The 24,581-nt window shown below is 40.2% G+C and overlaps 1 protein-coding gene across 10 annotated transcripts in view; it reads right to left on the bottom strand.

The window, feature by feature from the left end:
• PIAS2 (protein inhibitor of activated STAT 2) overlaps positions 1-24,581 on the bottom strand; it is a 106,587-nt gene that overhangs the window by 80,203 nt on the left and 1,803 nt on the right. For 2 of the 10 annotated variants that reach the window (XM_027526002.1, XM_027525996.1), the window contains exon 2: positions 7,386-7,474. The exons of the other annotated variants lie outside the window; for them this stretch is intronic. The gene's annotated coding sequence lies outside the window, so the exon portion shown is untranslated. The remainder of the gene's footprint in view (positions 1-7,385; positions 7,475-24,581) is intronic. 10 annotated transcript variants of the gene reach the window in all.

The raw sequence follows: 24,581 nt of genomic DNA on the forward strand, positions 1-24,581 counted from the left end.
ATTAGAACAAACAAACAAAAAAAAAAGTCATTTGTTTGAATCTAGGATAAAGAGATTGTGATCTAAATATCATTTCCCACCAAAAAAAAAAAAAAAAAGCTCAGGCTCCTTGGGGAAATGTCTAACTGCAAGTCTGAAAATGCACAAGACATGCCTAGAACAGCCTATGCAGAAAACAAATTATCAAGGACTACTGAAATCCTGTCAGAAGGACACAAAACAACTCAGCAGCCCAGGACAAGCTGACGTGAGCAGCAAAAAGTCTAACACTGCATCAGATTCAAATATCAAGTATATGAAAAATCATTTGTACATAATGGTACTTTAAAAAACTCACTGATCTCCTTTAGAAAACATTGGGAAACCAACTCATTAGTATTCTGAAAGTGGATAAGGTAAGAAGAAAAACAATACAAAAAGATTTACCGGCTCAAAAAAATGCATGTGATTAGCTAGACAAATGCTATTCAGTTCAGTTCAGTTCAGTCGCTCAGTCGTGTCCGACTCTTTGCGACCCCATGAATCGCAGCACGCCAGGCCTCCCTGTCCATCACCAACTCCCGGAGTTCACTCAGACTCACGTCCATCGAGTCAGTGATGCCATCCAGCCATCTCATCCTCTGTCGTCCCCTTCTCCTCCTGCCCCCAATCCCTCCCAGCATCAGAGTCTTTTCCAATGAGTCAACTCTTCACATGAGGTGGCCAAAGGACTGGAGATTCAGCTTTAGCATCATTCCTTCCAAAGAAATCCCAGGGCTGATCTCCTTCAGAATGGACTGGTTGGATCTCCTTGCAGTCCAAAGGACTCTCAAGAGTCTTCTCCAACACCACAGTTCAAAAGCATCAATTCTTTGGCGCTCAGCCTTCTTCACAGTCCTCACAGTCCAACTCTCACATCCATACATGACCACAGGAAAAACCATAGCCTTGACTAGACGGACCTTTGTTGGCAAAGTAATGCCTCTGCTTTTGAATATGCTATCTAGGTTGGCTATCTAGGTTGGTCATCACTTTCCTTCCAAGAAGCAAGCATCTTTTAATTTCATGGCTGCAGTCACCATCTGTAGTGATTTTGGAGCCCCAAAAAATAAAGTCTGCCACTATTTCCACTGTTTCCCCATCTATTTCCCATGAAGTGATGGGACTGAATGCCATGATCTTCATTTTCTGAATGTTGAGCTTTAAGCCAACTTTTTCACTCTCCACTTTCACTTTCATCAAGAGGCTTTTGAGTTCCTCTTCACTTTCTGCCATAAGGGTGGTGTCATCTGCATATCTGAGGTGATTGATATTACTCCCGGCAATCTTGATTCCAGCTTGTGTTTCTTCCAGTCCAGTGTTTCTCATGATGTACTCTGCATAGAAGTTAAATAAGCAGGGTGACAATATACAGCCTTGACATACTCCTTTTCCTATTTGGAACCAGTCTGTTGTTCCATGTCCAGTACTAACTATTGCTTCCTGACCTGCATACAGGTTTCTCAAGAGGCAGATCAGGTGTTCTGGTATTCCCATCTCTTTCAGAATTTTCCAGTTTATTGTGATCCACACAGTCAAAGGCTTTGGCATAGTCAATAAAGCAGAAATAGATGTTTTTCTGGAACTCTCTTGCTTTTTCCATGATCCAGCGGATGTTGGCAATTTGATCTCTGGTTGATACAAAAGTAAATGTGGTTTGGACTATGAATTTCAAATCATTATAACTAGGCTCAAACACATCTTTATTAATCAAAATAGGAATTGTTACAATCAACACATTTTACCTACAAGAAATGTTTGTTTATTCTTCTAGCAAAAAAACCCTGCTTCAGAATTGGACGATCCCTTGGAAAGCATCTTCTGCCTCCTGTTGGTTGTGGAAACACTTTGCCTGCAAAAAGTGGTCGAGATGCTTGAAGAAGTGATAGTCGATCGGCGAGAGGGCAGGTGAATATGGTGAATGAGGCAAAACTTGGTCCCCAATTCATTCAAATTCTGAAATGCTGGTTGTGCACTGCCATGGAGAAGAATTGGGCTCAATCTCTTGACCAATGCTGGCTGCAGGAGCTGCAGTTTTCGGCACATCTCAACAATTTGCTGAGCACACTTCTCAGATGTAATGGTTTCACTGGGATTCAGAAAGCTCTAGAGGATCAGCCTAGCAGCAGACCACCAGACAGTGACCAAGACCTGTTTTGGGTAGAAGTTTGGCTCAGGATGTGCTTTGGAGCTTCTTCTTGGTCCAACCACTGAGCTGGACATCACCAGTTGTTGTACAAAATCCACTTTCCGTTGCACGTCACAGTCCGATCGAGAAATGGTTCGTTGTTGTTGAGTAGGATAAGAGAAGATGACACTTCAAAATGATGACTTCTTTTTTGATTTGTGGTCAGCCCACGAGGCGCCCACTTAATGAGCTTTTTCACCTTTCCAGCTTGCTTCAAGTGCTGAACAACCAGAGAATGGTCGATGCTGAGTTCTTCAGCAACTTCTTGCATAGTTGTAAGAGGATCAGCTTTGAGGACTGCTCTCAGTTGGTCACTGTCAACTTCTAATGGCCAGCCACTGCACCCCTCAACTTCAAGGCTCTCGTTTCCTTTGCGAAACTTGTGGAATCATCCCTGCGTCATACGTTCGCTAGCAGTTCCTTGGTTAAATGACTGTTGATGCTGTGAGTTGTCTCCGCTGCTTTACACCCACCCTTATGGCAGAGAACAAAGGGAAACTAAAGAGCCTCTTGATGAAGGTGAAAGAGGAGACTGGAAAAGCTGGCTTAAGACTCAGCATTCAAAACACTAAAATCATGGCATCCAGTCCCATCAATCACTTCATGGCAAATAGATGGGAAACAATAGAAAGAGTGACAAACTTTATTTTCCTGAACTCCAAAGTCACTATGGACGGTGACTGCAGCCACGAAATTAAAAGCAGCATACTCCTTGGAAGAAAAGCTATGACAAACCTAGACAGCATATTAAAAAACAGATACATCACTTTCACTTTTCACTTTCATGCACTGGAGAAGGAAATGGCAACCCACTCCAGTGTTCTTGCCTGGAGAAGCCCAGGGACGGGGGAGCCTGGTGGGCTGCCGTCTATGGGGTTGCACAGAGTCGGACACAACTGAAGTGACTTAGCAGCAGTAGCAACACACTGAACAGAAAGTAAAAGCCCACCATGGCTGAACCACAGTAATCTAAAGGAATGCGTATTATGAAAGCAGGATAAGCAAAGAAACTGACAAACCCAGGGACGGAGGGAAATAACCTAAACAAACATTTACTGGATAAAATTATAGTATGAAACGTGAGGCTAAGAAAAGACAAAAGTGCTGGGCAAGATGGCATGCCTGAATGTTGGTAGACGTGGTAAGCAGTTTAAAACATTCTACAGCAAAGGAAGAAAAATACAGTAATTTTAGATTTATATATAAAGTTTCAAGAGAAAATTAATTAAACTCCAAGAGTTTGCGAGAAAGCAAAAAAAAAATGTATTTCACAACTAGTAAAATGGAGAAACATGAAAAAGAGAAAAAAAAAGACAGCAAGAAAACAGATGAGGAAACAAAATGCAGAAAAAGAAACATGCTCAAACTAAAGGTGTAGAAATAAATACAAATATATCAATAATCCCAACAAATGAAAATGAAATACTTCCCAATTAAAATAGCCATTAAGGGATATCACTACAGAAATCACAGCATCAAAAATATGGGAATACTAAGAACAACTCTACACACATGAATTTGTCAACTGAGTTGAAATGGATCAATTCCTTGAAAAATACAAACTATCAAAATTCACCCAATATGAAATAGATAATTTGACTACTCCATCTAATTAGGAAATTTAGCTCTTAATTTAAAAAAAAAATTAAAAAAAAAAAATTACCACACCCAGATCATTTTACCAGAGAATTCTACTCAACATTTAAATAAGAATCAGTACCAATTCTACATAATTACTTCTGGAAAACAATATCAGAGATTTCCAAATTTATTTTATGAAGCTATAACAGACTGATAACAAAACCAAACAAAATCAATACAAAAAATGAAAATAAAACCAACATCCTTCACAACTGTAGATGCTAAAATCCTCAAGTATTAGCAAACAGATTTCAGCAATATATAAAAAGAATACTAAGACCAAGTGAAGTGTTTATTCCCGGAATAAACAGTCAGCTCAATGTCTGAAATCACAGAAGTACACCATACTAACAGCTTAAGTAAAATCACATGATTATACATATATGTGTGTGTGTGTATCAATGAAGAAAAAAGCATGTGACAAATTCAACAACCACTCATGATAAAAATTCTCAGAAAAAAAGGAATACAGGAGAACCACCTCACCTTGATAAAAAGCACCTACAAAAAAAACTATAGCTCATGGTGGAAAAAAATGAATGCTTCTCCCTAAGACTGGGAATGAGGCAAGGATGTGCTGGAAGTTCTAGCTAGTGGAATGAGACCAACAAAAGAAAAGACACAGCGATTGAAAGAAAAAAACAAAACTGCCTGTACTAGCAGATTCCAAGGAGTATGCAAAACAATTACTAGAATTAATAACTGGGGATTTCTCTCGTGGTTCCAGTGGTTAAGAATCCACCCTACAATGCAGGGGACACAGGTTTGATACCTAGTCAGGGAACTAAGATCCCACATGACATGGAGCAACCAAGCCCACGTTACAACTGCTGAGCCCACATGTGCTACAACTAGAGAGTCTGTGCACCACTGTGAAAGATCCCCAGTGCCACTGCTAAGACTTGACACAGCCAAACAAATGAATAATAAAAAAATTTTTAACTGTTTAGAGAGAGAGAGAGAATTAGTAATTGAGTCCATCAAGGTCACAGGATACAAAAGCCAACACACAAATACAATCACACCTCTATATACTAACAAAGAATATGCGGAAACAAGTAAAACACACAATACTATTTATAATCACTCCAAAGAAAATGAAAATATGTACAGTCAAAACTATAACAAAACACATACAGCTCTTGTATGCTGTTAACTACAAAACACTAATGAAAGAAGTCTGCTGCTACCCCATAGACGGCAGCCCACCAGGCTCCGCCATCCCTAGGATTCTCCAGGCAAGAACACTGGAGTGGGTTGCCATTTCCTTCTCCAATGCGTGAGAGAGAAAAGTGAAAGTGAAGTCGCTCAGTCGTGTTCGACTCTTTGCGACCCCATGGACTGCAGCCTACCAGGCTCCTCCGGCCGTGGGATTTTCCAGGCAAGAGTACTGGAGTGGGGTGCCATTGCCTTCTCCGGAAAGAAGTCTAAAAAGTGCTAAATAAATGGATCCCTTGTGCACTAGAACAAGGACCAAAACAACAAAATCGATTTTCCGTATGTCAAGTCACAGATTTAAGACAATTCCTACCCGAGTCTCACCAAAGCATTTTATAGATATACATGAGGTTATTCTAAAATTTGTATGGAAAGGCAAAGGAACTAGAGATTAAGGGGATGGAAAGGAAATAGGTGTGGCTATAAAAACAATAATATGAGTGATGCTTGTGGTGATGGAAATGGTCTGTACCTTGTGTCAATGTCAATACCCTGACTGTGCTATTGTACTCCAGTTTAGCAAGGCATTATCAACGGGGTACCTGGATAAAGAGGACACAGATGTCTCTGTTGCCTCTGTATTCCTTCTGACAACTGTCAGCGAATTAACAATTATCTTAATAAAAAATTTAAAGTATAAAGACCAACATTATTACAGCAGATTAATTTTTTAATTCAATACCACGACATTCATAAGAGATAAAACTAAAATAAAAGAACACAAAAATGTAGGAGGGGAAATTTTAAAAATCAGGCAGAATAAGATGGCCTAAAAATAAATAAATAAATAATAGGTATGTTAATATCAAACAACAGTATGTAACTGAAAAAGCATTATTAGATATAAAGAGGAACTACAGAGAGTAAAAGTTTCAATTCAACAGCAATATGATAAATTCAAATTTTCATGTACTAGTAACAATTATAAAATGTCTTTTAAAAAGCTGATATAAACTACAAAGAAAATTGAAAAATAATTCTAGCAGAAGAATAACATCTACTCTTAAAAAACAAAGATATAAGATTCTAACAATAGAATTAACAAGTCTAATACTAGACACATATAAAATTTTTCACCAACAACTAGAAAATACACTGTTTTCAAATACAAAAAAACTCTCCAAATTCAAAAAGTCTCAACAGATTTCCAAGGACTGTATCCCCATAGATCACACTACCTAGCCACAACACAAATCAATGACCAAATTAACTAAAAGAATGCCAGCATGTTTAGAAATAAAACTTTTAAAATATTTTTATTTATTTATTTGCACCAAGTCTTAGCTGCAGGACATGGGATCTTTACTTGGGGCATGCAGGATCTAGTTACTCGACCAGGGAGAGACCCAGGGCTCTCTGCATTGGGAGCTTTGGAGTCTTAGCCACAGGACCACCAGGCAAGTCCTCTGCAAATAAAAGTGTTAAAGAACTCATAAATTAAGAATTCATCCCTTGTGTGATTCAGGGAAAGCAAATACATAGCTATTCATGATCTTAAATGTCTATTAAAATGCTGAAAATTAATAAGCAAGTCATCCAACTTAAGAAATTAGAAAAATAGAAATAAACCCAACAGAAATAAAGAACAGAAATTAAGGAGGGAAAGGATACGTTAAAGAGCATATAAAAGACAGAAACTTGATTATCTGAAAGGGTTTTTTTTTTTTAAATTGGCATTTTTAGCTTTTAAAACTAAGCAAGAAAAAGGCAGCACTAAAAAAAAGATTAAAAGGACATTAACTACAAATCTGCCATAAACTCAAGAATGTGGATGAAATGGACAACTTTCTATTAAAGTATAACCTACCAAAATCAGTTTGAAAATTGAAAATACGAGCAATCCTGTAACCAAAGCAATTGAGTCAGTGATTAAGATGTGTCCCAATTCTACAAGGAAGTTCTACCAAACACTCAAGAAACAAATCTTTCTAATCTCACATAAACTCCTCCAAAAGAAAGAGGAAAAGTATATATACTTTCTTAATTATAAGGAAATATTACTCATTATTAAAGCCAAAATCGTACGTTAACTATATTCAAACTGAGTCCAATAATGGAAAAAAGGGACAGACCAGGGTAGACTTAATATTCGAAACACAAATTTGGTTTAAATATTAGAAAACAAATCAGTGTATTTCATCACGTTAATAGGTTAACAGAAGAAAAACATAAGACCCTCTCAAAAGATGCAGAAAAAGTTTGTGATAAAATTCAACATCCATTCATTTTTCTTTTCAATTAGCAAACTTGCAATAGGAAGGAACATCCTTAACCTGAAAAGATTATCTACAATAAACCTACAGCAAGCATCATACTTAACTGTGAAACTCTGAAAGCATTCCCTTTAAAATCAGGAACAAGATCAGGATGCCCCCATCACCGCTTCTATTCAACATTGTACTGGAGATCCTAGCCAGCACATTAAGACAAGAAAAAGAAAGAAGAAAAAAAAAAGCATAAGAATTGGAAAGGAGGAAACAAAGAGGTCATTATTCACAGATCTGTCTACGCAGAAAATCCAAAAGAATTCTATATACAATTTATCACAATTAGAACAATACCAAGTCCATTATACAAAGTCAAATTGTACTTCTTTACACCAGCAAGGTAGAAAATATAATTTTTAAAGATACCGTTACTGATTTGACACAAAAATAAGGCACCTAGAAATAAATCTAACAAAATACTTGCAATCGTTTTTTGAAACTGTTAGAAGAAAATTATAAAAACTTTATTGAATTAGACTGTAAAAGACCTAAGTGAATGAATATTGCCACGTTCATGCTTAAGAAACAATAACAAAATGTCAGTTTCCTTCAAATTGGTTTACAAATTCAATGCATTTCCCATCAAAACCCCAACAGCTGTGCACGTATCTACAGAACTTTAAAAACTGATCCTAAAATTATATGGAGGAGCAAACCACCAAGAAGTTTTGAGGAGCTACAAGGCAGGAGGACTTGGCCTACTTCTGTGTCCCTCAATGACTGACTAGATGGTTTCATACCAACTCTATGAAAACTTTAAAACTGAACATAATTTAAGAAAAAATAAATTGTTGGAAGGCAAGAAGCACAACAAAGGCAGTAAGAACCTGGAAGGCCAAGACTGTGGAAAGAAGGGAAGCCTAGAATATGGAATCTAATATTTGATGCCTCTTTTCCCCTGGAGATACCTGCCAAAGGAAAGGGGGCAATGGGGAAGTTAAGAAATCAAACAGATCTTTAAATACACTTATAGGGCTGGGAAAACTGAGAAGATATTTGCAAAATACAACATACAAGCCCTGGTATCTGGGATACGTTAATAAACTCCTACAAATCAGTATGAAAAAGACAGATGGCCCAATACAAAAATGGGAAAAGACTTAGCAAGCCACCCCACAAAAGACCAAAAGGTGTATTAAAAAGGGCTTAACAGAGTTAATCATTACGGAATTCAAATGAAAACCAGTGAACATCCACCAAAATGTCTAAAATTAAAAGGATGGATGAGAAAGCACAAGAAGCAACTGGAACTCTATTACTTTGCTAGCGGAAGGAAATTAACAAAAAACTACAACTGTATACAACAATACGGATGAATCTCGCAAACAAAACTGAGAAGAAAAAATGAGACACAAAAAATATACACTACACTATACAGGTCCATTTAAATAAGATTCAAAAAACAAGCAAAACTAGTGTAAGATGTTCAGGTCTGGCCAGTAGGTATCTTCTGAGGAGGAGGAGGTTAGTCACTGGGAAAGGACTCACGGGAATGGATGCCAGTCATGTTCTATTTCTTGCTGTGCTCTGCTTACTTACATATGCCCTAGAGCAGTAGAAGTGTGTTTTTATGGGAGCTGTTAAAGTAATTAAAACTATGTGATGGTGCTGTCAGACTAAGAAACTAGTCTAGAAAGTATAGATAGATTCAATCGTGGAACTACTACAAATCAGGAGGAAATTTTTTTTAAAAACTGAGCCATAAAAGGGAACGAATTTGAGTCAGCTGAACTGATGTAGATGAACCTTGAGCCTATTATACAGAATGAAGAAAGTCAGGAGAAAAACAAATACTGTATATCAATGCATATATATGGGACCTAGAAAAAACGGTACTGATGAACCTATACTCAGGGCAGAAACAGAGACACAGACGTATAGAACAGACTTGTGCACACAGTCTGGAAAGGAGAGGGTCTGATGAACTGAGAGCGTTGAAAAATACACTTTACCAATGTAGACAATGGACTTGTGAACACAGCAGAGGAAGGAGAGGGCGGGACAGACTGAGAGAGCAGCACTGAAGCATACACACTGCCATGTGTAAAACACATAACTTGTAGGAAGTTGCTTAAAACAAGGAACTCAATCCTGTGTCTGTGACAACTTAGAGGAGTGGGATGGGGGAGAGGGAGGGAGGCTGAAGAGGGAGGGAATCTATGTGTACCCAGAGCCGATTCATAACGCTGTACAGCAGAAACCAACACAACACTGTAAAGCAACTCTACCCCAATAAAAATATATATATTAAAAAAAAAGAAACCTAGTACAAACATGGGCAAAAGACATGAATAGAATCTCAGATGAGGGAAGAACACGTTAACCAGCACAGTAAAAGATGCTCAAACTCATTAGCAAAAATCAAAAAATTGAAAACTAAAAAGTGATATTTTATACTCCCCAGCAAAAACTTCTGAAGTTTAATAAAAGTGCTAAGTAATGAAAACCTCTACATTACTGGAGGGAGTAAATACTGATACAATACTCTTTAGAAAATAACCTAGCATTATCCAGTATTGTTGAAGATGCAAGTATCTTTAATTCCCAGCAATGCAATGCTACTCCCAGAATTTCTACAGTAAAACATATTGTATTAAATATTCACATTAAATGAGATCGACAAAGATTACAAATAGCATCGTATCAATGCAAGTTAACTTTGTTCACAAAGTAAGTTACTTGTGTGTGTGTGTGTGTGCACACACACATTTTCAGAGCTTTTTGGATTTCAGACATATAGAAGAGAGATTTAGGCGCCTGCTATAGGAGGGGGAAAAAGGAAATTTTTCCAACAAGCAACAATAAAACTAGTATTTACATTTACACAATGGAAATTCAAAAACAATGATAAACCAAAACATCCCAAATACATACAGCATTATTCAATTTGTATAAAATTTTAAAACACACACACTAATTATAAAAAATATGCATATATAAAACTTGTGATTTATATATATATAATTTTATATCTATATAATGTGGATGTAATCAGAGAAGGGCACCCTGCTGGTCTAATGAACTATTTCTTAACTAGGATGGTGTGCACATGAATGTTTATTTACCTATACCTTACCTGGTATAAGACCTTCCCTGGTTGCTCAGACAGTAAAGCGTCTGCCTGCAATGCGGGAGGACGTGGGTTCGATCCCTGGGTTGGGAAGATCCCCCGGACAAGGAAATGGCAACCCACTCCAGTACTCTTGCCTGGTAAATCCCATGGACAGAGGAGCCTGGCTGGCTACAGTCCATGGGGTTGCAAAGTGTCAGACACGACTGAGTGACTTCATTCATTCATTCATTCCCTGGTATAAACAATCTTTTGAATCTATTAAATAATTTAAATATTTAAGTTTATTAATTAGCATGATACACACCAATACATACATCACTAATGAAAGTGAAGTCACTAAGTCGTGTCCGACTCTTTGGGGCCCCATGGACTACAGCTTACCAGGCTCCTCCATCCATGGGATTTTCCAGGCAAGAGTACTGGAGTGGGTTGCCATTTCCTTCTCTAGAGGGTCTTCCCAACCCAGGGATTGAACCTGGGTCTCCCACATTGTAGGCAGATGCTTTACCATCTGAGCCACCAGGGAATATTCCCCATTATCAATTCAGAAAACAATCAAGAGGACTTTTTTAAAGGAATTAGAATCCTAAGAGAGTTCAAGATATTTTTCCCCCATAAATCAAGGACAGGTTGCTATTTTAAAAAATGAAGAGGGAGCCGAAAGAAAAATAGGATAAAGCTCTTCTAAATCAAAAATATAATCACTAAAATAAATTTTATGGACGAGTTCTAAGACAAGTCAAGGAAATCTTCCAGAATGTAAACAAATAAAACGTCAACTTAGGAAATCTAGCATTTACCTGTCAAGAGTCTCAGAGAAAAGAGGAAAGAAATTATCAAAAAAAACAAAAAATAATTCCCCAGACCTGAAAAGCCTTACCACTGAAAAGGTTCCACCAGAAGGAATGAAAAAGGCCCACAACTAAACACAGTTCACAAGCCAAAGATAAGGAGATAACCATAAAGACTGTAAACAAGGCTTCCACAAAAGGATAACCATCGGATTTGCAACAGATCTCATCAGCAATACTGGGTGTTTTAAATTCCAAAAGCAAAGCTTTCAAAATTCAGAAGGAAAAACTGTATTACCAACTTACAATTCTGTATCTAAATTTTCCACTAGGAACAAAAGCAAGTCATTTTTTAAATGTTCAAGAAACCAGAAAGTTTATCACCTGCTTATCGTTTCTAAAACAACTACTTGGGTCAGGGACAGGGATTGGGATACTGGGCTCAGCAGCATATACAGCATGGACAAACAGCACAGGAACTATACTCAATATCCTCTGACAAACCCGAATGGGAAAGAACATGAAAATATAAACAGGTGACTGAGTCACTTGCTGTAGAGCAGAAGCTAACACATTACAAACCAACTATACTTCAACAAAATTAAAAAAATAAAACAACTATTCAAGATTATATTCCAGTAAAATCAAAAAGGAGTTTAAAAAAGAGAAAGACATGAGATGCAAACAACAAACCAAACCCAGGAGTGCAATGTAATCTCAGGATAACAGATGTAGAAAGCAAGATCTAGATCTAGAAAGCAGCTCTAGAAAGCAAACTGCCCAATTATAAAAGGCTGAGAGCTCCAGAAAACCCATCTTCAAGAAAAGTTGAATGGTTCTAGGATGAAAACACGTTGCAATATTAAAGTTTTAACAGTGATTTCCAAGAGCTATCCACAATCAAGCCAGGTGTTGTAATATTACTAATTTAAGGAGCCCGGGTTTAACACAGAAGCTCCACACTACTCGGTTCTACAGTAACTACTTACTTATATCCGCGCACAAATCACAAGGCTGGCTATTAGTATTCAATTTGTAGAATCTTTCTGTAGAAGCACAGGAAAGTTTAGAAAAGTTGTAAGCCATAATATAAAAGTTACAAATCTTGACAACGCAATAGAAAATGAAGGCTAGAATGGGAAAGAAGGGTAGTTGTTGTACAGTCACACAGTCATGCCCAACTCTTTGTGACCCCACAGACTGCAGCACACCAGGCTTCCCTGTCCTTCACCATCTCCCGGAGCTGGCTCAAACTCGTGTCTATTGAGTCAATGATGCCATCCAACCCCCTTATCTTCTATGGTACCCTTCTCCTCCCACCTTCAATCTTTCCCAGCATCAGGGTCTTTTCTAATGAGTTGGTTCTTCGCATCAGGTGGCCGAAGTATTGGAGTTTCAGCTTCAACATCAGTCCTTCCAATGAATACTCAGGACTGATCTCCCCCAGGATGGACTGGTTGGATCTCCTTGCAGTCCAAGGGACTCTCATAGTCTTCTCCAACATCACAGTTCAAAAGCACCAATTCTTCAGCGCTCAGCCTTCTTTACGGTCCAACTCTCACATCCATACATGACAAGGGTGGAAGCAGGGAGAACAAAAGGAAAATGGTGGGTGTTAAATCCTCTCTAAGACTGGAAATGAAAGAGTGTCTAAAACTGATGGGTCAAAAAACAGAAATCTGGAGAGTCAATGTGTTGGAAAAACACCACCGTAGCAGTAAAGCGTTAGGAAAACATTAGAAAAATACCAACCCACCAAAGCAGTAAAGCAGTAAAACATATTTCTTTAGTTCTGACTCTAGCCTCCAAAGCCTGAAGGTCCTTGGGGAGGGGCAACAGAGAGGAGGCAGCCTAGAATTCACAGTGGGAAAAAACAGAAATCTGGGACTTCCCTGGTGGTCCAGTCGTTAAGAACCCTCCAACCAATGCACAGGACACCAGTTCAATCCCTGGTCCAGGAAGTTTCCGTACAACTAAGCCCTAATGCCCCAACTCCTGAACCCACATGTTGTTACTACTGAAGCCCACGCTCAAGAGCCTGTGATCCACAAGAAGCCACTGCAATGAGAAGAGCAGGCACCGCAACAAGAGTAGCCCCACTCCCTGCAAAGACAGAAAGCTCCTGCACAGCAGTGAGGACCCAGCTTAGCCAAAAACAGTAACAATAATAAAACAATAATGCAATTAAAAGAAATGCAAACTTCATTAGCATGATTACAATTAGTTTTTTAAAAAGCAAAGAACAAAAGAAACAGAAATGTAACCATTACGAAAAGTTTAAAATATAATCAACTGCATTAGGAACAAAACTGTACCTCCTAGAAATCAAAGTGCTGGGGCCGGTAGAAAATACAATGACCTGAATTTCTTATCTACTAGGGAGTCAAGCAACAGATACTGTTTAGAATCGAAAGAAAAGTCAGGACATAGAAAGATATGCTTTTTTTTTGACTTTTGGAATTAACCTAAAAAAAAAAAACCTAAAGAGAACCCTCATTAAAGGCAGTAATATCAGGATTTAAGAAAGAAATTTTTTTTAAAACATTTTCTGCCCTTTCATTTAAAAAAAGAATCAAAGAAAAAGATGAAAAAAACAAATAAGAAATTTTAAAATATTAAACCATTTCCAACTTGGGGAAAAAAGTCAAATAATGTCTAAGGTCATACAGTTGAAATCTATGCGTGCCCAATTAAAAAAAAAAAGCTCTTAATCTAGATCTGCTTTTTACTGACTTATATGAATAATCATATGGAGAGCTCTGAACGTCTGTTAAGTTTATATTGTTCTCTGAAGTCACACATTAAAAAAAAAAACCTTTGTTTCAAAAAAATCTAGGGAAATTGGCATGTCACTAGTGGATTCAAAATGAACATTCATATAGGACAGTTTAGACTATGACACCAATTGATTTCATATCACATTTACTTCAGTTGTGAATTTCTTAAATTCAGATTCCTGAATAAAAAGTCTAGTTATCAAGACAACGCAATAGGGAAAGAATTTTTAACAAATCGTCCTGGGAAAACTGGATATCCACATGCAAAGGAAATTTTATCTCCACCTTACACCATAAACAAAAATTACCTCAAAACGGATAAACAACCTATATGTAAAAATTAAAACTATAAACTCTAGATGAAAACAGGAATAAATCTTTGACATTCCATAAGGCAATGGTTTCTTAGATTTGACATCAAAAGCACAAGCAACAAAGAACAAACAGATAAAATTCAAAACATTTGTGCTTCAAAGTATGTAACAAAGAAAATGAAGTACAGTCCACAAAAAGGAAAAAGATACTTGAAAACCATATATCTGACAAAGAACTTATACCTCAAATATATAAAGAACATAAACAATAATAAAAAGATCAAATAACCCAATTTAAAAAATGAGCAAAAGGCTTGGATAGACATTTTTCCAAAGAAGATGTACAGATAGCCAATAAGCACATGAAAACATGCTCAACATCGAGTCACCAGGAAAATGTGAACCAAAACCACAAGATACCACTTCACATCCCTGAGGTCAAGTATGTGGAGAAATCATAACATATACATTTCTGGTAGGAATGAAAAATGGTGTAGCAGTTGGAAAAAGAGTTGGACAGTTTCTTAAGAACTTAAGAGTTACATGACCCAGCAACTACGTTCTTAGGTGTCTATCCAAGAAAATCAAAAACATTATGTCCACACAGGACTTATACACTTAGAGATGAATGCTCACACTAATCAAAATGTGGAAATCACCCAAATGTACATAAACTCATGAAAGAACAAACAAAATGTGGTATATTTCGTACAACAGAATATTAGTCAACCATAAAAAAGAAAGAAGTACTGATACATGCTACAATAACAAACCTGGAAAGATTATATGTTAAGTCAAAGAAATCACATGATTCTTTCCAAGAAAGGCCACATGTGACACTGTGTTACTAGGAAATGTCCAGAATAGGCCAATCCATAGAGCCAAAGTGGACCAGTAGATGCTGAGGGCTGGGCGAAGGAGAACACAGGAAGGGACTGACAGTGACATGGGTTTCTTTGGGGTGATGAAAATGTCCTGAAACTCAATAGTGGTGACGGCTGCACAACTTTGCAAATTGACCACAACCACTAAAAGGCTGAATTTTATGGTATGACAATTATATTGCAAGAAAAAAAATGTTTTAATAGCTAAGATCCAATTCAGGAAAACAAAGGCACAAATGTTGACAAAAGACAAACATCTGGAGGATCTAATGGTTAGAAAAATGTCACCTTTATCAGAATAAATATTCATGTATACCGAGAGATGGTGCTGACCTAAGGAGCAAACACACAAAAAGGTCTACTACAGCTAAGAATACCTTGGTTTACTATGAAAAATTATCTATTTCACTTTAAATTAAATATCTGGTTTTGAATCTGCTTTCATCAACATGATCTCAAATGGAAGCCCTCCTGGAAATTGAGTTGTGTCCACTAATAACCGCTTTGAGTTACATGGTGGATTCTGTTACGTCTATTGTATTAGTCTACTTCTTGGCCCAATAGACGGGAACTTGGAGGGATGAGGACCTCTAACCTCAACACCCTCCTTCCCCACTAACTTCCCATTCTCCCTCTGTATCCCAAGAGCACCCAAAGGTACCAGGATGGCAAGTAAGGAACCAAACACTCAAGTCTTTTAGGCAGAAAATCTTCTGTTATAGAATTACTTAAGCCTTAAGCCTCTGAGTAGATTTTCTGTGTCTGGTGTACTAGTATCTATTAAGTGAAAATCACTGGCTCTTTCACTAGATTCTTACAAACACATTCATTCTCATTCTCTGACACACAAAAGATAACTCTCAGTGCACAAAAGGAAGGGGATGAGGAATACATGAGACAACCTTAAAAAAAAAGTCACTACAATAGATCCCACTCCACCCGCAACCTTGGGAGAAGTGCAAAGAGTAGGTTGACCAGGTTAAATCGTAACAGGGACCTTTTTAAGGAGCGCACCAGTAGCGTACTGAAATTACGCAACTGGAGAAGACAAGGGTAGAAAGGGTGCTCTGGCTGAAGAGATGAAGGACTTCAGACGACAACTATTCTGCCTCTCCTCCACCACTGCGCTTGCCTCCTAGAGGCTATTCTGGAGGAAGAAAGCAGGACAGCAGCGGTGACAAAGGTCCAGGCCACCAGACTGTCTGAGCGTGTTCCAGATTAATCACAACTAGTTAGTTAATTCACAAACTATTAGGGTGGCACAAAAGGAGCTCGGGTTTTGGACCATGAATTTTAAGTCGTTAGGCTCAAATACATCTTTATTAATCAAAATAGGAATCATCACAATCAACAATCAATGTTTGCCAATGAGAAATGTTTGTTTATTTCTGCAGCATAAATATCCATGCTCCAGGATTCGACGAACTCTTGGAAAGCATTTTCTGCCTCCTGCTGGTTGCAAAAGCATTTTCCTGGCAAAAAGTTGTCGAGATGCTTGAAGACAACAAGTGTAGAAAAGGGTAGTCGGTTGGCAAGAGATGGTCAGGTGAATATGGCAGATAAGGCAAAACTTCATAGCCCAATCTGTTCAACTTTTGAAATGCTGGTTGTACGATACGCAGTTGGGCGCTGTAGTGGAAACTGGGCCGGTTCTGTTGACCAGCGCCAGCTGCAGGCGCTGCAGTTTTCAGTGCGTCTCATCGATTTGCTGAGCATACTTCTCAGATGTAAGGGTTTCGCAGGGACTGAGAAAGCTGCAGTGGATCAGACAGGCAGCAGACCTCCAGACAGTGACCCTGACCTTCTTTTGATGTAAGTTTGGCTTTAGGAAGTGCTTTGGAGCTTCTCGGTTCATCCACTAAGTTGGCTGCCAGTTGTTGTATAAAATTCACTCGTCATTGCACATCACAATCCAATTGAGAAACCTTTCATTACTCTTTGTAGAATAACAGATGACAACATTTTTCAAAACGATGATTTTTTTTGATTTGCAGTCAGCTCGTGCAGCACCCACTAACGGAGCTTCATTACCTCTCCAATTTGCTTCAAATGCTCAATGACCATAGAGCGGTCAATGCTGAGTTCTTCAGCAACTTCTTGCATACTTGTAGGAGGATCAGCTTCAAGGATTGCTCTCAGTTGGTCGGCGTCTACTTCTGCCGACCGGCCACTGCCCTCCTCGTTTTCAAGGCTCTCGTCTGCTTTGCCAAACTTCCGAACAAGCACTGCACTGTGCACTCGTTGGGAGTTGCCTGACCCAATGTGCTGCTGATGTTGCAAGTTGCCTCTGATGCTTTATGACCAATTTTGAATTCAAATAACAAAAACTGTTCGAATTTGCTTTTTGTCTAACATTATTTCTATAGTCTAAATAAGTATAAAATAAGCAGCAAGTAATAATCATTAGCAAAAAAATACAGCAAGAAATACATATTAAAATGATGTATATCACAACATTCAAGAACGTATTCCAGTATCAAACGTCAAAGTTCAACAAAGAAAAACCACAATTACTTTTGCACCAACCTCATAAATCACAACCTCCTAACAACATAAACACTTTCAACAAGCAACAGTTGAACTGAATAAATTCTTCTCTGACACATTTACAATCAAATCTCAGACCCGCCAGAGACGCTGGGAGGGTGCAAACAAAACCCTGTGCGCTCGAGAATGGAGGGATAAGGAGCAGTGACCCCCCACAGGAGACTGAGCCAGACCTGCCTTTGAGTGTGTGAGGGTCTCCTGTGGAGGCCCGGGTCAGCAGCCACCTGCCGCAGGGACGGGGGCTCTGAGTGCAGACCTGGGAGGCGCGGCAAGTGGCCGAAGTCCTCCTGGAGGAGGTCACCGTGAGACCGGCCCAGGTAAGCCGAGCAGACAACCCACAAACTGGAGAACAATCGTAACAAAGAAGTTTCTCGCGCTGTTGCCAAAGTTCTAGGGCCCACAACAAATTTCCTAGCCTGGGGATCGGGCAAAAGGACTGAGAACCCCCAGGGAATTTGAATTTGAAGGCCAGTGGGATTTGATTACAGAATTTCCACAGGACTGGGGAAACAGACTCCTGGAGGATACAATAAAACCTCATGCCCACCAGGACCCAGAAGAAAGGAGAAGTGACCCCACAAAAAGACTGAGGCAGACTTCCCCACGGGTGTGCGGGAGTCTCTGGAGGAGTCGTGGGTCGACAGTGGCCTGCCGTGGGGTCAGAGGCACTGACTACAACAGTCCTGGGAGCCGCAGTGTGCTGACATAGGTCTTTCTGAAGGAGGTGGTCATTATCACCATTATCCCTACCATAGTTTGGCCTCAGGCCAAACTACAGGGAAGGAACACAGCCCCACCCATTAACAGAAAACTGGATTAAAGGTTTACAGAGCATGGCCTTACCCACCAGAGCAAGACCCAATTTCCCCCCACAGCCAGTCCCTTTCATCAGAAGCCTGCACAAGCCTTTTATTCTCATCCATCAGAGGGCAGAATGAAAACCACAATCACAGAAAACTAACCAAACTGATCACATGGACCACAGCCTTGTCTGACTCAATGAAAACTATGAGCCATGCCATGCTCATAGTTTCATGGCTCATAGTTTCATGGCTCATAGCCATGCCATGCCACCCAAGGTGGACAGGTCACGATGGAGAGTTCTGACAATACACGGTCCACTGGAGAAGGGAACGGTAAACTACTTCAGCATTCTTGCCTTGAGAAGCCCATGAACAGTATGAAAAGGCGTAAAGATAGTAGGACACTGAAAGATGAACTCCCCAGATCAGTAGGTGCCCAGTAAACTGGAGAAGAGCAAAGAAACAGCTCTAGAAGGAATGAAGAGGCTGAGCCAAAGTGGAAACAACGCCCAGTTGTGGCTGTGTCTGGTGGTGAAAAGAAAGCCCAGCGCTGTAAAGAACAACATTGCATAGGAACCTGGAATGTTAGGTCGATGATCAAGGTAAACTCAGTTCAGCTGCTCAGTCGCATACGACTCTTTGCAACATCATGGACTGCAGCAAGCCAGGCTTCCCGGTCCATCACCAACTCCCGGAGCTTACTCAAACTCATGTCCATCGAGTCGGTGATACCACCCAACCACCTCATCCTCGGTCGTCCCCTTCTCCTCCCGCCTTCAATTGTTCCCAGCATCAGGGTCTTTTCCAATGAGTCAGTTCTTCACATCAGGTGGCCAAAGTATTGGAGTTTCAGCTGCACCATCAGTCCTTCCAGTGAATATTCAAGAATGATCTCCTTTAGGATGGACTGATTGGATCTCCCTGCTGTCCAAGAGACTCTCAAGAGCCTTCTCCAACACCACAGTTCAAAAGCATCAATTCTTCAGCGCTCAGCTTTCTTTACAGTCCAACTCTCACATCCGTACATGACTACGGGAAAACCCATAGCTTTGACTAGATGGACTTTTGTTGGCAAGGCAAATTGGAAGTGGTCAAACAGGAGATGGCAAGAGTGAACATAATATTATAGTAAGCAGTGAACTAAAATGGACTGTAATCGGCAATTTTAATTCAGATGACTATCTACTACTGTGGTCAAGAATCCCTTAGAAGAAATGAAGTAGCCCTCCTAGTCAACAAAAGAGTACGATGCAGTACTTGCGTGCTACCTCAAAAACAACAGAATGATCTCTGTTTGTTTCCAAGGCAAACCATTCAACATCACAATAATCCAATAATGCTGAAGAAGTTGAAGTTGAAAGGTTCTATGAAGACCTAAAGGAGAAGACGATGGCACCCCACTCCAGTACTCTTGCCTGGAAAATCCCATGGACGGAGGAGCCTGCTAGGCTGCGGTCCATGGGGCCGCTGAGAGTCGGACACGACTGAGCGACTTCACTTTCACTTGTCACTTTCCTGCATTGGAGAAGGAAATGGCAACCCACTCCAGTGTTCTTGCCTGGAGAATCCCAGGGACGGGGGAGCCTGGTGGGCTGCCGTCTATGGGGTCCCACAGAGTTGGACACGACTGAAGTGACTTAGCATAGCATAGCATGAAGACCTAACCATTCAACATCACAGTAATCCAAGTCTATGCCCCAACCACTAGTGCCAAAGAAGCTGAATTTGAATGGTTCTATGCAGACCTATAAGACCTAGAACTAACACCCAAAAAAGATATCCTTTTCATCACAGGGGAATGGAATGCAAAAGTAGGAAGTCAGGAGATACCTGGTCTAACAGGCAAGTTTGGCCTTGGAGTACAAAATGAAGGGCAAAGGTTAACAGAGTTTTGCCAAGAGAACACACTGGTTATAGCAAACACCGTCTTCCAACAACACAAGAGAAGACTCTACACATGGACATCACCAGGTGGTCAACACCGAAATCAGACTGATTATATTCTTTGGAGCCAAAAATACAGAAGCTCTATACAGTCAGCAAAAACAAGATCAGGAGCTGACTGTGGCTTAGATCATGAACTCCTTATTGCCAAATTCAGACTTAAATTGAAGAAAGTAGGGAAAACCACTAGTCCATTCAGGTATGACCTAAATCAAATCCCTTACGATTATACAGTGGAAGTGACAAATAGATTCAAGGGATCAGATCTGATAGAGTGCCTGAAGAACTATGGACGGAAGTTGGTGATATTGTAGAGAAGGCAGTGATCAAAACCATCCCCAAGAAAAAAGAAATGCAAAAAGGCAAAATGCTTGTCTGAGGAGGCCTTACAAATAGCTGAGAAAAGAAAAGCGAAAAGCAAAGAGAAAAAGGAAAAATGTACCCATCTGAATGCAGAGTTCCACAGAATAACAAGGAAAGATAAGTAAGCCTTCCTCAGCGATCAATGCACAGAAATAGAGGAAAAAATAAAATGGGAAAGACTAGAGCTCTCTTCAAGAAAATTAGAGATACCAAGGGAACATTTCATGCAAAGATGGGTACAATAAAGGACAGAAATGGTATGGACCTAACAAGCAGAAGAGATTAAGAAGAGATGGCAAGAATACACAGAACTGACCTTAATGACCCAGATAACCACAATGGTATGATCACTCATCTACAGCCAGACATCCTGGAGTGTGAAGTCAAGTGGGCCTTACAAAGCATCACTACAAACAAAGCTAGTGGAGGTGACAGAATTCCAGTTGAGCTATTTCAAATTCTAAAAGATGATGTTGTGAAAGCGCTGCACTCATTATGCCAGCAAATTTGGAAAACTCAGCAGTGGCCACAGGACTGGAAAAGGTCAGTGTTCATTCCAATCCCAAAGAAGGGCGATACCAAAGAATGTTCCAACTACCACACAATTTCACTCATTTCACATGCTAGCAAAGTAATGCTCAAAATTCTCCAAGCTAGGCTTCAACAGTACGTGAACCGAGAACTTCCAGATGTTCACGCTGGATTAAGAAAAAGCAGAGGAACCAGAGATCAAATTGACAACGTCCATCGATCATGGGAAATGCAAGGGAATTCCAGAAGAACATCTATGTCTGCTTCATTGACTACAATAAAGTCTTCAACTGTGTGGATCACAGCAAATTGTGGAAAATTCTTAAAAGACAGTAATACCAGACCACCTACTGCCTCCTGCGAAACCTGTATGCAGGTCAAAAAGCAACAGTGAGAACCAGACATGGAACAGACTGTTTCCAAATTGGGAAAGGAGTACATCAAGGCTGTATACTGTCACCCTGCTTATTTAACTTACATACAGAGTATATCATGCGAAATGCTGGCTGGATGAAGCACAAGCTGGAATTAAGAAATATCAATAACCTCAGCTAGGCAGATGACACCACCCTTATGGCAGAAAACAAAGAGGAACCAAAGTGCCTCTTCATGAAGGTGAAAGAGGAGTGAAAAAGCTGGCTTAAAACTCAACATTCAAAAAATGAAGATCATGGCATCCGGTCCCATCACATCATGGCAAATAGATGGGAAAATAATGTAAACAGTGACAGACTTTATTTTCCTGGGCTCCAAAATCACTGCAGAAGGTGACTGCAGCCATGAAATTAAAACCCAGATAGCATATTAAAATGCAGAGGCACTACCTTGCTGACCAAGACCCATACAGTCAAAGCTAGTTGTTCCAAGAGTCACGTGTGGATGTGAGAGTTGGACCAGAAAGAAGGCTGAGTGCCGATGCTTTCGAACTGTGATGTTGAAAAAGATTCGAGAGTCCCTTGGAGTGCAAGGAGATCAAACTAGTCAATTCTGAAGAAAATCAATCCTAAATATTCATTAGAAGGATTGATACTGAAGCTGAAGCTCCAATATTTTGGTCACGTGACGCAAAGAGCCAACTCACTGGAAAAGACCTTGCTGCTGGGAAAGACTGAAGGCAGGAGATGGGGATGACAGAGGAGTGGCTGGCTAGATGGCATCACCGATTCATCACCGACATGAATTTGAGCAAACTCTGGGAGATGGTGAAGGACAGGGAAGCCTGGCGTGCTGCAGTCCATGGGGTTGAAAGAGTCGGACACGACTGAGCGACTGAACAACAGCACCTTGAAAGCTTCTAACACATGATGCATTATTGTAATCATCTTTGTTTGTTGATGTTGTTTAGTTGCTCAGTCCTGTCTCACTCCTTGTGAACAGAGACCATAGCCCTCCAAGCACCTCTGTCCATGGGATTCGCCAGGCAAGAATACTGGAATGGGTAGCCATTTCCTGCTCCAGGGGATCTTCCCAACCCAGGGACTGACCTGGCATCTCATGCATTGGCAGGCTTCTTTACCACTGAGTCATCTGGGAAGCCCAATATGACCCTCATCTCCTGGCTTAAGTGCTCAGCCAATCAGATCCTCTCTCCCCTAAGAACTGAAGGGAGTGTGCTGGTATCCTGCTGGTCACCTGAACTGCAAGAGGCAAAATGTAGAGATGTCACACTCTGCCATGACTGGACAAGAGTTCTAGTACTGGCCCACAAGACAGTCTCAAAAACGGAAATTGTCAGGCAGCCTCTTAAGGGTCTACAGGAGTGGCCCCATCAAATGACGCCCCTCCCCCAAGAAAAGCAAAGGCACAGGAGTCACTGAAGCACAGTGAGGTCTAAATTCCCAAAATTCCTTCCCCAAATTCTGGACCTTCTGTACACGAGACACCAGCATTAGCCAGCAGTGACCTGCTCTTGTGACATGGGCTTCTAGGAAGTGGCCCTGAGTCATAATGGACAAAGATAAAGGAAATCTTCTGAGTGGCATTATGAGCCAAACATGCAACATTCAGGTCTGCTGGCCATTTCCTCTACAGCCAAGAATTTAGGCAACAAACCAATGCCTGTGATTTTTCCCCGTCCGTGAATTTACTTCACTATCCCTCTGATCGTCAAAATATACTCTGATTCAGAAACCATTTAGAAAACACTTAATGTGTCTTCCTCTTTTCCTCCCTTCTAATTCGATTTTTAGCCAGTTGTCTGGTTTTCCCCTCAATATTATGTCATGTAAGCAGGGTATCATTGTTTATCATTCAATTTAGTTCACAGAGTGCTGGAGGACAGGTAGGGGACACCCCATGGACCTCAAGGAAACTGGACAGAGGAGTACAGCTTAGACTCTGAGGAGCGCTGACTCTGAAGTTAGACCTAAATTAAAAATCCCAGGTCTTCCCAGTATCAAGCTGTGCGACTTCCGTCTGGTTATTCAACCACTCTGGGCCTCACTTTTTGTGAGAACTATTTAAATAAGTATGTATGTAAAGTTCTGAAACCAGAGCCAGGCACATAATAAGCACTTTATTATAATGGATATCTGCCACCATCATCATCAAGGTTTGCAATGAGGAGTCTACAATGAGGGAGAGCTACAGCACATCTTTAAGTGCAAACGATGCTATTAAGCAGTATGGCAAAATCTGGGGTGATAACTCAGTGTTTGCATAGCTCATACCCTCCTCACTTCCGAAAAATTTCCTGTTTCCTAAGGCAACCTGTCGGGAAGAGGCCATCTTCTAGCAAGTGTAGGAAGCAAAGACAGCTAATTTACAGAAAAAAAAATGATGATGATGATCCACAAAATAAAATGGGAGAGAAGAGAGTGCTGAGGGCTGGAGACGAGAGTGGAGGGAGGTAAGGGGAGATAAAGACAGAAAGAGAAAAATCTTGGTTTTCAACCACTTTCCAGTTCCTGGTTCCACTGCAACCTATAAGCACTGACTGCCTTTTCTGCCCTCCATTGTTGTTCAGTTGATAAGTCATGTCCTACTCTTTTGCAATCCCGTGGACTGGAGTCTGCCAGGCTCCTGTGTTCATGGGATTTCCCAGGCAAGAATACTGGAGTGGGCTGCCATTTCCTTCTCCAAGGGATCTTCCTGACCCAGGGATCGAACCCGCCATCTCCTGCACTGCAAATGGGTTCTTTACCACTGAGCCACCAAGGAAGCCCTTTTTGCCTTTCACCAATAAATTCTTCACTTTTTATTAAGCTGTGACCAACATTTGTA

This window comes from Bos indicus x Bos taurus, chromosome 24, assembly GCF_003369695.1.
Source record: "Bos indicus x Bos taurus breed Angus x Brahman F1 hybrid chromosome 24, Bos_hybrid_MaternalHap_v2.0, whole genome shotgun sequence".
Taxonomy (NCBI): Eukaryota; Metazoa; Chordata; class Mammalia; order Artiodactyla; family Bovidae; genus Bos; species Bos indicus x Bos taurus.